This window comes from Trachypithecus francoisi, unplaced genomic scaffold (genome assembly GCF_009764315.1).
Source record: "Trachypithecus francoisi isolate TF-2019V2 unplaced genomic scaffold, Tfra_2.0 Lachesis_group17, whole genome shotgun sequence".
NCBI lineage: Eukaryota > Metazoa > Chordata > Mammalia > Primates > Cercopithecidae > Trachypithecus > Trachypithecus francoisi.
The window spans coordinates 98,109,590-98,122,559 of record NW_022681462.1 but is presented as its reverse complement, the minus strand read 5'-3'; positions in this window follow the sequence as shown (position 1 = coordinate 98,122,559).

The window sequence follows — 12,970 nt, the reverse complement described above, 5'->3', positions numbered from 1 at the left end:
ACGATGTCGCTCAGGCTGGTCTTGAACTCCTGAGTTCAAGCAATCCTCCCACCTCAACCTCCCAAAGTGCTGGAATTTTAGGCGTAAGCCACCGTGTCAGGCCATAAATGTTATTTTCTAAAATGAGAAGAAACAGCTTTGCCTTAAAGCATGAGCCCACCGCTCCGTTCACTCCCATCACTGGAGAGGGGAGGCCCGGCCCTGTCAGATGTGCTTTGCTGTATTGGGGGCCATTTTTGTAATGTGGCTTGTATTCAGTCCTTCACATTGGATTCTACGGGCCTCATACACACCAGTGTGCGCACACACACACAAACACACCATCCTCATTGTTTTACAGTTGCCCTCTGTGATGGTCTTGAAACTTCTAGGAGGACCCATGGCAGTGAAGAAGTCCAATTTCCATTTATGGAGGGATTCCATGCTCAATTGCGGGGCGTCCTCGAGGTTGTCTAGATGCATGGACTTGGCAAATATTTATGCAATTCTGCTGCCGTTTAAATGAGAAAGCACCGTCTGGGAAGGCAGACAGCCCAAGAAAGGGGAGGACAGGCCCTCAGAGCCAGACTTGGGTGGGATTGGCTAAGGCCAGGCCCAGAAATTCCAGCAGGTCAAGGTCCGAGGGACTGGCTCAGACCAACCCAGATCAGGAGGCTGAGAGGACAGCAGACTGATGGGGTGAGGGGACCCAAGACCACGGGAGGCCTTGTGCACTCTGGAGCACCAGGCTGGTGGCCAGTCCCTGGCTCCTAGGGGCAGGGTTATCTGCCCGGTAGAAGTACCAGGAGTCTGCAGCGGTAGTGGCACATAACTTTCCCCCTTATGGGGCAAGGTCACCTGGAGAGGTGGCTGGACAGGCCACCTCTGGGCAAAGTTAGTACACGGGACATGCTTTCGCTGTCATGCCCACGGTCCAGTGAGGGGAAAGAAAGGGCTGAGGGCTTGTCAGGCAGGCAGTGTCCCAGACAACCAGTCTAAGAGGCCTGGTGGCCGGGCTGGCTCCAACACCCACAGCTAATGTCATTTCAGGGCTGAGCTGCAGGCAGTGTTTGGGGTCCTGTGCTCCAGGCCCTAGTGCTAGGGGGCTCATTCCTAGGGCCTGAGAGGAGGAGCGGCTGGAGGAGCATGAAAGAACACAGAGCCTGCAGGTGAGCTGGCGTCGCAGAACCTTTTCAAACCGAAATGTGCTTGTGCTGCCATTCCCATTTTTAAAGAGATAATCCAACAGGAAAATGTGTTGATTCTTTCAGATTTGCCATGCCTGAGAAACACCATTCATTCAGGCCATGGGGCTGCATGCAAGTTCTCGCCCCTCTCTCAGTGGCACTGGGAAGGGACACTTCATTCCCCAAGGCTGTGCTTGCAGTTCTCACACTGTCAGGGGCAGAAGAGAATCCTGGGAGGTCCAAGCTTGCAGGGTAGGAGGCAGAGAGCACCTTGAGTCCAACACTCCACTTTAGCAGGATCTGAAAGAGACAAGCATGACATCCCGCAGCAGGGTGACCCCAGTTAATCCTCTGTCTCTCCAAGCTGTCACATAGCAGGAGCAGCTGGAGCGACGGCTCTTGGGTGCTGTCGTGACCTGGGTGAAGGAGAGCGGCAGTCCAAGCCAGTATTTTGGCAAAAGCAACAGAGGAAAGAATTGGATGACGCTGGTGCTCCTCCATCAGCTCTGCTAGGACAGAATGCGGGCAGCTGACGGAACAGGAATGGCAGAGCAGACACAGACCCTGATGGAGCCCTTGCCGCATGCAAGGCTCTGTGCTGTGGGCTTTTGTGTTCGTTAACTCATTTGATCCTTGCCGCAGCGCCTTTTACTAATGAGGAAACTGAGGCAGGGAGAGGTTGGGACTTGCCCAAGATTAACCAAAGGAGCTTTGCTGCTGGTGGTGAGGCCGTTGAGTAAGACAAGGAGAGTCATCAGCAAGGGGTCTCTCAGGAGCAACTGTGCCCCATTCTGGAACCGTGCCCACTCTCCTAGGAGAGTCGCCTATTAATCCATGCACCCAACTACAGAAACTGTTAGCTCAGCCTGGCTCACAGTTAAAATGGAAGCCCTTCACTCACTCACCAATGTCCTCTGGAAATGCCATTGTAGCATTAATAAGCCTTCCTGCAACACAACTGGGTACCAGGTGTCAGCTGGCTGAGTGACAAGAGCATCAGCTTCGAGCCAGAACATGGTTGGAATCCCAGTTCTCCTGTGTGACCCTGAAATATGCCACTTCACTTTCAGAGCGTCCATTTTCCTCACCTGTAAAATGGGGATAACGACAGTCACTCATAGGGTTGTCTTAAGAACGTATTTCGAGGAGACAGCACAGGCTAAAAAAAAAGCCACCAGCCCTGTGCTCAGCACACAGCAGATGCTTGGTTGAGTCCTACTATGAGGGAAGCGAGAGTTTTCCGAGCGAGAGCATTGAGGAGCAGAAGCATTCTGACCTGAGAAATGGGTTTGCAGACTTTGCTCAGCTCACATGAAGATAGGCCAGTACCAGGGAGAAACCTGTGAGTCAGCCCCAATAATTCCCCGTAACGCCTGTAAGCCGTACAACATGTATTTAACACAGGCGCTGCAATCGATTGAGGTCTCCCTGTCAATCACGTCCTGGGGTGGGTCGGGGAAACCAGCAGGGCAGCCCCGGTGGGGCCAAGCCAGGCCTGAGACAGTCGGCTTGCGGTCTTGTTCAGACTTAGCTACTAACTGCTTTGGGGCCTTCGGCAAATTACTTAACTTCTCAATGTCTCACTCCCCTTATCTGTAAAATGGGGATAATAATATTTACCTACCTCATGGGGCTTGTTGCAAGAATTAATTAAAGTTTATGAAGTGCTTTGAGATTCCCAGATAAAAGGCCCTGCAAAAGTACAAAGGATTATTATCATAAGCCAGTAGGCTATAAAACATAATTTCACAGGAAAAGGCAAAATTTTAATTTCTGTACAAGCAGAAACAAAGGCAGATATAGTCATAGAAAGTTTTAAGTCTAGAAGATAATTTATATAATTTTAAAAAATTGTAACATGTTTTCTCCTTGCCAATAATCAATGCAGCTTGATAATTACAGATTTCAGTGGTAGGCCAGCAAAGGATCATAACATGTCTCTTTGTGCCGGGCCTGGGTTAGGGACTCTCCTTGAGTTTGCCCTTGGAGTCCCACAGCAGCCCTGGGAGGCGAGTATCAGCACCCCAGTGTCACGTGAGGGGAAAGGAAGGCCAGCCCTAGAACCTTGGAGGAGCTCTAGAGCTTTCCAGCTCTGAGGAAAGCTTGGTGACCTTCTAATTCCCCTTGGCAGAGCATCTTCAAGAGATTTGAGTTGTAATCACAGGGGTAACCTAGAGAGAGGCTGGATCAGGCTGTTTGAAGGGAAAAATGAGCCGCTATCCATATTCTAGTTCATGTTCGAACACCTGTCTCCCCAAGAAAGCCCCCCTTCCCCATCTCTAGGCTTCTTTCTTCATAAGAAAAAGGGAAAGATCGTCTCCATCTCCCTGTGAACTATGTAGGGAGACTCAATTACTTTCTGTTAAAAATATTAATAGATAATAAATAGATAGATAGAACTTTAAAGATGAGAAGCCCTTTATATGGGAAGTTTTGCATGGCTGGTCCCTTTCATCTCCCCTGGAAGCCTTTCCACAGGTTTAATAGGTGCCAGGGATGGGCAGTGCAAGCCCATACCTTTAGGATGGTTCTAAAGGGGACAGAGAGGCAGCGTGAATGACCACGGGCTTGGGATTGAAGGCCTGGGTTGATTTACTCTGGGATTTGGGGTGGACGCTAGAACTGAGCCCCTGGGCAATGCACGCAAAGCACCTGATACTGGGGACAAATGATTTTTATTTTTATATATTTTTTGAGAATGAGTCTTGCTTTGTCTCCCAGGCTGGAGTGCAGTAGCGCCATTGCAGCTCACTGCAACCTCCTCCTTCCAGGCTCAAGCCATCTTCCTACCCCAGTCTTTCAAGTAGCTGGGACCCCAGGTGCATGCCACCATGCCCAGCTAATTTTTTTGTATTTTTAGTAGAGACAGGGTTTCCACGTGTTGGCCAGGCTAGTTTCGAACTCCTGAGCTCAAGCGATCCTCCCGCCTTGGTCTCCCAAAGTGCTGGGATTACAGGCATGAGCCACTGTTTCTGGCCCAAAAAAATGATTTTTATTATTCTTTTGTATATTAGATGCACAGAGAAATGGAAGAATACAGGGTGGGCAGAATAGTCTATAACTTCCCAGCTTGTCTGATAAATTTAAAAAGTACATTTAAACTAGAAAATTGTAACATGAAATGAATGGGGCACCAATGGATAAGAAAAAGGTGTCTTTGTCTGGCTCGTTCTGGGATCCGTGTATCTGGAGAGAGCCTCCTGCTCTACTGGGGACGTGCAGAGGCAAACCTGAAAGTGGGGTCCTCAGAGAGCAGATGCCTGAAGCAGGCGCGGGGGTCCCAGCCCACCCGAGTTGCTTCCTCTGAGCTACAGAAGCTAAACAGCCAGTAGCCCCAGTCACTTTTCTCCATGTGGAAGACCTTGGTTCAGATCTCAGTTTTGCTACTCGCTGTCTGTGACTACAGGATTTTTTAAATTTCTCTTCTTATCTGGGAAACAAGAACCCTTCCCCTCAGGGTGTCCTGAGGACTCATGGGTCAGTGTTTAGCCAGCCTCCCAGGTGTGGAAATCCCCAGCCCCGGGAGGAACTGCCTCACCCCTGCTTGGGGCCAGCATTTTGCTGTGTGCTTTTTCTGTCTTATTTCATGAATTCCTCACTGTGATCTAGGAGATAAAATGTCAAGATCTTAATTTGACCTTCAACTTTGAAGAAATACTTTTCTACTAAATTCCCTTTTTATGAAAAAAGAGAGAAAGATAAAATCTGTAACAGGATGGAATACATCGATGCAATCTGTCCCTCCATATTCCAAGTACTCTGAGCAATCTCTGCCAGGATCTGTGCAGGAAACACGAGCTTTGCAAACACCTGGCAATAAGAGCCCTGAGCGGCTCCGACGTCTCCCACCAGTGCCGGCATTCCTGGGCAGGTGACGAAGAGCCAGGGAGGGACAAACAGCCTGGAGACCAGGTCAGCGGGGGTGACGAGCACCCAGAGTTGGCGCCATGCTCCACACCCACAGCCTCTGCAGGGACGGACTCCCTGGAGCTGCTGACACAGATGTACCAGAGAGAGGGAACCCATGTTCCTCGACTCCAGGAATTTGAGGATTAAAATAACCAAATTTGAGCATTGGAAAGGGAATGATTTAACATTTTTAATTTTTAATTTTTGGAGAGATGGGGTCTCACCATGTTGCCCAGGCTGGGCTTGAACTCCTGAGCACAGGTGACCTCCCTCCTGGACTTCCCAAAGTGATGGGATTACAGATGTGAGCCACCGCACCCGGCCTGGAAGAGCTTTCGAGGTGGTATCATTTTACAGAAGAGAAAAACGGACTCGGAGAGGCCTAAGTGCTTTCTTAAGAGGGTACCGAAGCAGAGAACTGGCTTGCTCCCTGGGCCTGGCTGCTCAAGGTCCTTTCGTGCATTTCCCACTGGCTCTGCTTTTAATGGCCTCCCTGACCCTCAGTTTTTTCTTCTGCAAAACCAGTGTTGACCAGAAGCCAAAGTGATCATAAACGTAGAAATCCTGGCTGAGGAGCCTCTCAGGAGGCCAGAGAGGAGGATCCCTCACCTGAGGGAGAGGGACAGGCAGCCGCCTGGTGGGGCTGGAGGGCAGGGCCTCCCCTCTTTGGGGTCTGTGTTGGGAGGAAGGGGTTTCCCAGGAGAGTCCATGATCTTTCTTCCACCTCCCTGCTGGAAGCTCTCAGTCTGTTCCCCGGGCTGAATTAGCTTGGGCCCAGCTCTGAGCCGAGGGAGGCCCTATTCAGGACAAGGAAGCACGTCGGGAGGCTGCACCTGCTTGCTTCCCATGTGCTGGCCTTCGGCTGACTGCTCTTCCACCTATTTAGGACGCAGCTGTGTCCTAAATACGCACGTCAGAAGGAACAGGGGCTGCCATTTGGAGCTCCGTTGTGTGCAGGAAGCATGCCTGTCCCACTGTCATGCAACCTTTCCCAGTCCTGCAATGACATCTGTAGAATGGGGTCCCTGTTCCACAGAGGGGGACCCAGAGGCTCACAATGGTTGGGCGGCTCACCCAAGGCCACGCAGCAAGAACTGGGCGGTCTCCCGGCTCCACACTCGTGGTCTCCCCACACCCACTCTTGGCAGCCTCTCTGGGGAGTGCCTGGAGGTTCCGTCACCTCTGCATGGAGACTGGGGGTCCAGCTGGAACTGTGTGCTGGCCACTGGCCACTTGTCTGTGAAGGGGGCTGATGGACCTAAGGGCTGCTCAGGGCATTTCTAGCTCTCATTTTCGGGGCTGGCCATGGGGGTCTGCGTGAGGTCCCCGGGGAACACTGCCCCCTGCCCGGGGTGGGGAGGGCGGCACAGATGTGACCCAGCCAGCAGCCTTGGAAAGACCTGTCCTCCCTGTGGACCTGGAGACCAGGGTTCGTCTGAGCACAGTGGCGGGAGGCCTGGGCCGGCCCTGAGGCCTCTCAGACCCCAGGCGTGCTGTGCAGTGGACAGGATGGGCCTCGGTGGGCCTCAGGGTGCTCACTGCTGCAAGGAGAGGGCTGTGGGTGCTTGATTTCAGAAAAGACAAAAATCTCCGCATTTGGGCATGAAAGAGACCTCTGAGATCTCCGGTGCTACCACTGGTTTGCTTTGGAATAACATTTTCTTGCTTAAAAGGCAACCCCGTGTCTGAACACGCCTGTCCCTCCATGCTGGTATTCATGGTTCTGGAAGAAGCTGAGGGTCACGGATCTGGTGCTCAGTTAACAGAGTTACACCCAGCTTGTGCTGGTCTAACAAGCCACGCCAGAGGAGAAGCTGCCGGGGGCCTCCCAGGGTCCCTTCCTGAAGGAATTGTACTCACATTTAGCTTTCTGGGCTTTGGTCTCGCCACACTGACTGAGCCACAGTTAATAATTCCACAGCATCTGTGAACCTAAGGACTCGTTTAATCCTCCTGAGACCTTGTGAGGTGAGGGTTGTTAACCCTGTTTCCTCGGGTGAGGGGGATGCTGAGTGACCAGCCCTGGACCCCTGGACGCACTGGGCAATGGTAGGGCTGGAGGTTGGGTCTGGCTTGACTGGCCCCAAGGCCCATGCTCTTGCCTTGAGCCCGGGCACCTGTCAGAGCATTGCGGCCTCTGGCTCTTTCTAAGTGGGCGAGACAGGCTTTGAATGAACTGAATTATGCCAGCTGTTGAAGGACTTGGTAGCAGGTTAGACTCTTATACTCTGGGAAGCCCCTCCTCCTGAAGGGAGAAGTGCAGACTCAGTACTGTTAGCTGCCATTTGCAAGCCCTACTGTGTGGGGGCACCGCCCACGTGATTTCATCGACTGCTCACTGTGCAAGTAGGATTGGCACTCTTCATACCTTGTGGTGGGGACGCCGAGGCTCTGAGAGATGAAATGGCCTTCGTGAGTGACAGAGCCTGAATTCAAAGCCCGGGAGACACAACCTCAAAATAGGCTGTGATACTGCGAATTAGTCACTAAGAATTGTAATTTAAGGCCGAGCGCGGCGGCTCACGCCTGTAATCCCAGCACTTTGGGAGGTCGAGGTGGGTGGATTATCTGAGGTCAGGAGTTCGAGACCAGCCTGGCAACCCCGTCGCTACTAAAAGTACTAAAAAGGTGGAGGCTGCAGTGAACTGCTATCGTGCCACTGCACTCCAGCCTGGGCAGCAGAGTGAAACTCCCATTCAAAAAAAACAAAAGGAAAAGACTTGTAGTTTTTAAATCTCCCTCTTATCACTACAGGGTGGGAAAGAGACAGGCACTGGCCGGAGGAGGGAAACCTTTGACAAAGGATATTTCTGAACTGAAGCTATTGGTACCATGTTTTGTTCAGACCCAAAAAAGAGAAGTTGTTGGTCTAGCCTAGTAGTTCTCAACTCAGGGGATCTGGCAACGTCTGAGGATCTTTTTGGTTGTCACATGGTGGGGAGAAGGTGTGTGCTCCTGGCTTGGTGGGTGGAGGCCAGGGCTGCTGCCACACGTCTCGTAAGGTGAGGACAGGCACCACAACAAGGAACAATCCAGCCCATGATGTCAACAGTGCTGAACAGTGCACCTCCATCTCCCTCAGATATCTTCGCTGGTATTTCCTGTTTCCCTGGTGCCGCCTACACAAATTTCATTCATTGATTCACTCATTCATTCCTTCATCCATTCATCTCTTCAATACGTATCAATAACTTCTGTGTGGTACACAATGGGCCCAGGTTGCACCTTAAGGAGCTCACATTTGGAGAGTGGGGGTGAAACCCCGTCTCTAGTAAAAAAATACAAAAAACTAGCCGGGCGAGGTGGCGGGCGCCTGTAGTCCCAGCTACCCGGGAGGCTGAGGCAGGAGAATGGCGTAAACCCGGGAGGCGGAGCTTGCAGTGAGCTGAGATCCGGCCACTACACTCCAGCCTGGGCGACAGAGCGAGACTCCGTCTCAAAAAAAAAAAAAAAAAAAAGAAAAAGCAAGCAAAGGATGGGTGCCTGAGCCCAGCAGCACAGGGGCAGACAGGACGCATGGTTCAGCCTGGGGACAGGGAAGGCTTCCTGGGTGAGTTGGCACTGCCTCTGGGACTAGAAGAATGAGTAGATCCCACAGAAAAGAGGTCGTAATGTGCAAACGTTCAGAAGAGGGAGAGGGCCTCCCCTCGGAGCCTGCTCTCTTCCTGTCAGATTGTGGCCTGGAACAGGCTCCCTCCCACACTCAGTTTTCAAGGGAAGGGCAGAGGCCACCTGTTCTTAAAGCTTTCCAGAGGTCTCCATTGGCAGTGGAGCCAGGACAGTTATAGGGGAGGTGTCTCTTTCATCTCCCCAGGAGGGTCGGCCCTGTTGGGAACACCCCGTGATGCTAATTATTCAAATGGGCTTCTCCTCTGAGAAGCCGCTCTCCTCTGAACTTCAAACATCTTGACCAGTACTAATTGAGCAGCAAAGCATCCAGGAGATTAGATCTGCCCCAAACCAATTAGTTTAACTCTGGAGAAGTTTACCAAACATTCTTCTGTGATCAAAGACTCCTTTTTTTTTTTTTTGGCAGAGGGTGTGACGTTCCACTGTCTGTCTTCCTTTGCCATGGATGGACAGACAGCAGAGGAGAAGCGTGTCCTGCCTCTGCAGGTGGTCCTGGTGTCATGGGGTTAAAAGATTGCATTTTCAACATTCTCACAATGGCTGTGCAGGACCCCCTGTTGTTTCTGTGACTTGGTGCAGAGATAAGAAAGGTCTTGGGGCTTTGAGGGAAGTGGTGCCTGAGACCTGCCCCCCACAGGCACTGAGAGACAGAATCCCAAGGCCCGGGGTTCACGGGTTCCACGGGTTCCACAGGTTCCACGGAAGGAAGGATGGCAAGCCTCTTCACGGCCAGGTCAGTTGCGTGATGGCCGTCATTTGAGTCACTCACCATTTTCCAAGTGGCCTTACCAGTGCCGGGTGCTGGGGATGTCACAGATGAGGGAGAGGCCACCTGGGTCCTCCAGAAGCCGGTGTCCAGTGGTTGGGAGGCACAGCAGGACACGTAGTCATGGTGCAGTGTGGTCACAGCCCTGTGTGCCGCCGAGGGGCCCTGAGCCTGCACCCTCTCCGTCTTCTGAACGTTTGTACATCATATGAATTTTTTGTGGGATCTATTCATCCTTCTAGTCTCAAGAGCAGCATCAACCCACCCAGGAAGCCTTCCCTGTCTCCAGGCTGAACCAGGTGTCCTGTCTACCTGACGCCGGGGCACCCGTCCTTTGTTCGCTTTTCTTTCTCTCCTCTCCCCTCCCCAGAAGTGAGCTTCTTAATGTGGGACTTGCGCCTCTTTGTGTATCTCCCCACAGAAGAGGTCCGATCAATATCAAACAGATGGAGGAATGAAGGAATGGAATCGTGCAGGCAGCATCAGGGAAACAGGAAGTAATGGCTGAGCTGCCTGAGGGAGATGAAGGTGCGTCCCTCAGCTGACGCTTTGTGGTGACTGTGTCTGCTGGCACTGCTCTAGAATATTCTCCCTCTAGAACAATGCTGACAGGCATACAATCAAGTAGATGGATATTCCCTCCCCATCATGAAAGACTCATTTCATGGGAACAAGTCCGCACAGCAGCGTGTGGGTGTGTGCCCCACACACCAACCCCACCAAAACCCACAGCGTGCGTGCCCATGTCTCCCCGCCACCCAGCGACCGGGCGTGCTCGGCCCGGCTTCCTCATGAGAGCTGGTGACCCCGCCGCCCTTCCGGCTTTGTAATGGCAGAAACACGAGGACCAGAGAGGGGAGCAGAGAAGGCAAATGTTTGTCGACGTGAGTACAGGCGCTCCTACCGCAGGAGAGGAACACTAGCTGCTGTTATTTAAAGGGCGTAAACTTTGCACCTGTGAAATATTCTCCTGGAAGTTTCAATTCAGAAAATAACTAGAAATCTTTTATGAACAGAAAAATGGAGGTTGCCTTCCCCTTGAGGTAGTAGAAATGCATTTCTCTGGTTCCAGGCAAGATGAATTTAGAGCCAACAGCAATAGTCACACAAATGGCTTCAGGCAAGGTCTTGGCCGCCTCTTAGTTAAAGCTGCTATTTGAAGTTTTCTGTAAGAACAATCTTGATTTATTAGTTCTGGAGCCCCTGACCCCACTCAGTTCGGCCTCAACAGATAGGCTCATTTGAAAACACACATCAGCTGCCATTTTGCTTCAGGATGGCCAAATGCCCCACAAATTAGCCCTGTCATGTATCATGATCCCCTTTAGCATAAAGGGATCCCACATCCATCAACTCCTGTGCAGGTTATCGGGGAACAGAGAGAACGAGATAAACATGACCATGAAGCAGTGCTGTTGAAACCCACGCATCACCTTGCGTGGTCAATGAATGAGCGTTGGCGCACTTTTCAATAATCATAATGTTTACAAGCACTTGCTAAGTACCAGACACTGTGCTAAGTACCTGAGGTACCTCACTCAGCATAGACTTAGGAGGTGTGTGTTACGGTCACCAGCTAACAAATGAGAAAATGAAATGAAGTGTTCATTGGCCAGTGCCCTGACAGAACTTGTAAGCCCAGAGCTGAGATGGGGCCCCATTGGCCCACATACCCAAGTGGTGCAATGCGTGGCACAGAGCAGATCATAGAGGCATCCGCATTATTATTTTATTTGTATTATTATTTTGAAATGGGGTCTCACTCTGTCACTCAAGCTGAAGTGCAGTGGTGTGATCATAGCTCACTGAAACCTTCAACTCCTGGGCTCAAACAATACTCCCGCCTCAGCCTCCTGAAGAGTTGAGACTATAGGTGCATACTATCATGGCTGGCTAATTTTCTTTTTTTCTGTTCTTCTCTTTTCTTTTCTTTCTTTTCTTTTCTCTTCTCTTCTTTTCCCTCCCTCTCTCTCTCCCTTCCTTCCTTCTTTTCTCTTTCTCTCTCTTTCCTTCCTTCCTTTTTTCTTCCCACCTTCCTTCCTTTCTCTTCTTTTCTTTCCTTCCTTCCTCCCTCCCTCCCTCCCTTCTTTCCTTCTTTCTTTCTTTCTCTCTCTCTCTCTCTCTCTCTCTCTTTGGTAGACACAGGGTCTCGTTGTGTTGCCTAGGCTTGTCTCCTGGCCTCTAGTAATCCTCCATGTCTGGCTAATTTATTTCCTTTCTGTTCCTTCCTTCCTTTCTTTCCTTCTTTCTTTGGTTTGTTCTTTCTTGAGACAAGGTCTCACTATGTTGCCCAGGCTGGTCTCCTGGCCTCTAGTGATCCTCCCACCTCGGCATCCCGAAGTGCTGGGATTTTCAGCGGGAACCCCCACACCAGGCCTGCATCTGCATTGGTACTGCTGTTATTCAGCACCAGAAAAGATCTGTGCCTCTTTGAGGAGGGACACATCAGAGGCACATGGCCCTTCACTCTCCAGGGGTCACAGGGGAATCTTGACCACCTGGGCATGGGAGTCAGGTTGTCAGTCATTAGCCTGAATAGGAAGAGGGCCAGGGGCTCCTGGGCACAACACACTCATCACATGCAGTCTTCCCCAGCTCACCGAAGACCTGTGGCCTGAGCTGTTGACTTGCTTGACCCTTATTGATCCGATGCTTTTGTGCACAGGTGAGCTCCTCCCTTTCCTTCCAGCCCCTGCCCTGTTCCCACAAAGCTCTTCTGGGTTCCCTCAATGAAATGCTTGCTCCCGCCTGCTTCCCCTCCCCCACTGCCAACTCAGGCATCTCAGGCCTGGTTGTGCACCTGCTAGCCTGGTAGGGTTGTGGCAAGGCCTTTGTCTTCCTCCTCTTGAAGACTCCAGTTCCTTGGTCAGTCCCAGAGTGGAGCTGAGTGCTGGGGCTGACTTCTTGCATCCCTGGGCTTGGATCCCAGCTCCCTACCCTCACCCCCCACTTACACACTGCCTGACTTTGGAGAGTGGCTGAGCCTTTTAAGGTCTCTGCCTGGCCAGGTGCGGTGGCTCATGCCTGTAACCCCAGAAATTGCAGAGGCAGAGGTGGAAGGATTGCTTGAGCTCAAGAGTTTGAGACCAGCCTAGGCAACATAGGGAGACCCTGTCTTTACAAAATATTAAATGAAAATTAGCTGGTCACAGTGGTGCATGCCTGTAGTCCAAGCTACTCAGCAGGCTGAGGTGGGAGGATCTCTTTAGCCCGGAAGGTTGAGGCTGCAATAAGCTGTGACTGTGCCACTGCACTCCAGCCTGGGCGACAGAGCAAGACCTTGTCACAAAAAACGAAACAAAACAAAACAAAACAAAACAAAACAAAAAACGTCTCCACCTCCCCATCTGCAGAAAGGGACCCAGACCCAGAAAAGTCCGTCCCTCATAGAGCTGTGTGCTCTAAATGAACTGGGTTCTGGCACACAGCAGGTGACCAACAAATGGAAACTGTTGTTTTTGTTTAGTGTTCATGGAATGGAGAAAGGAAGGAAGGATTT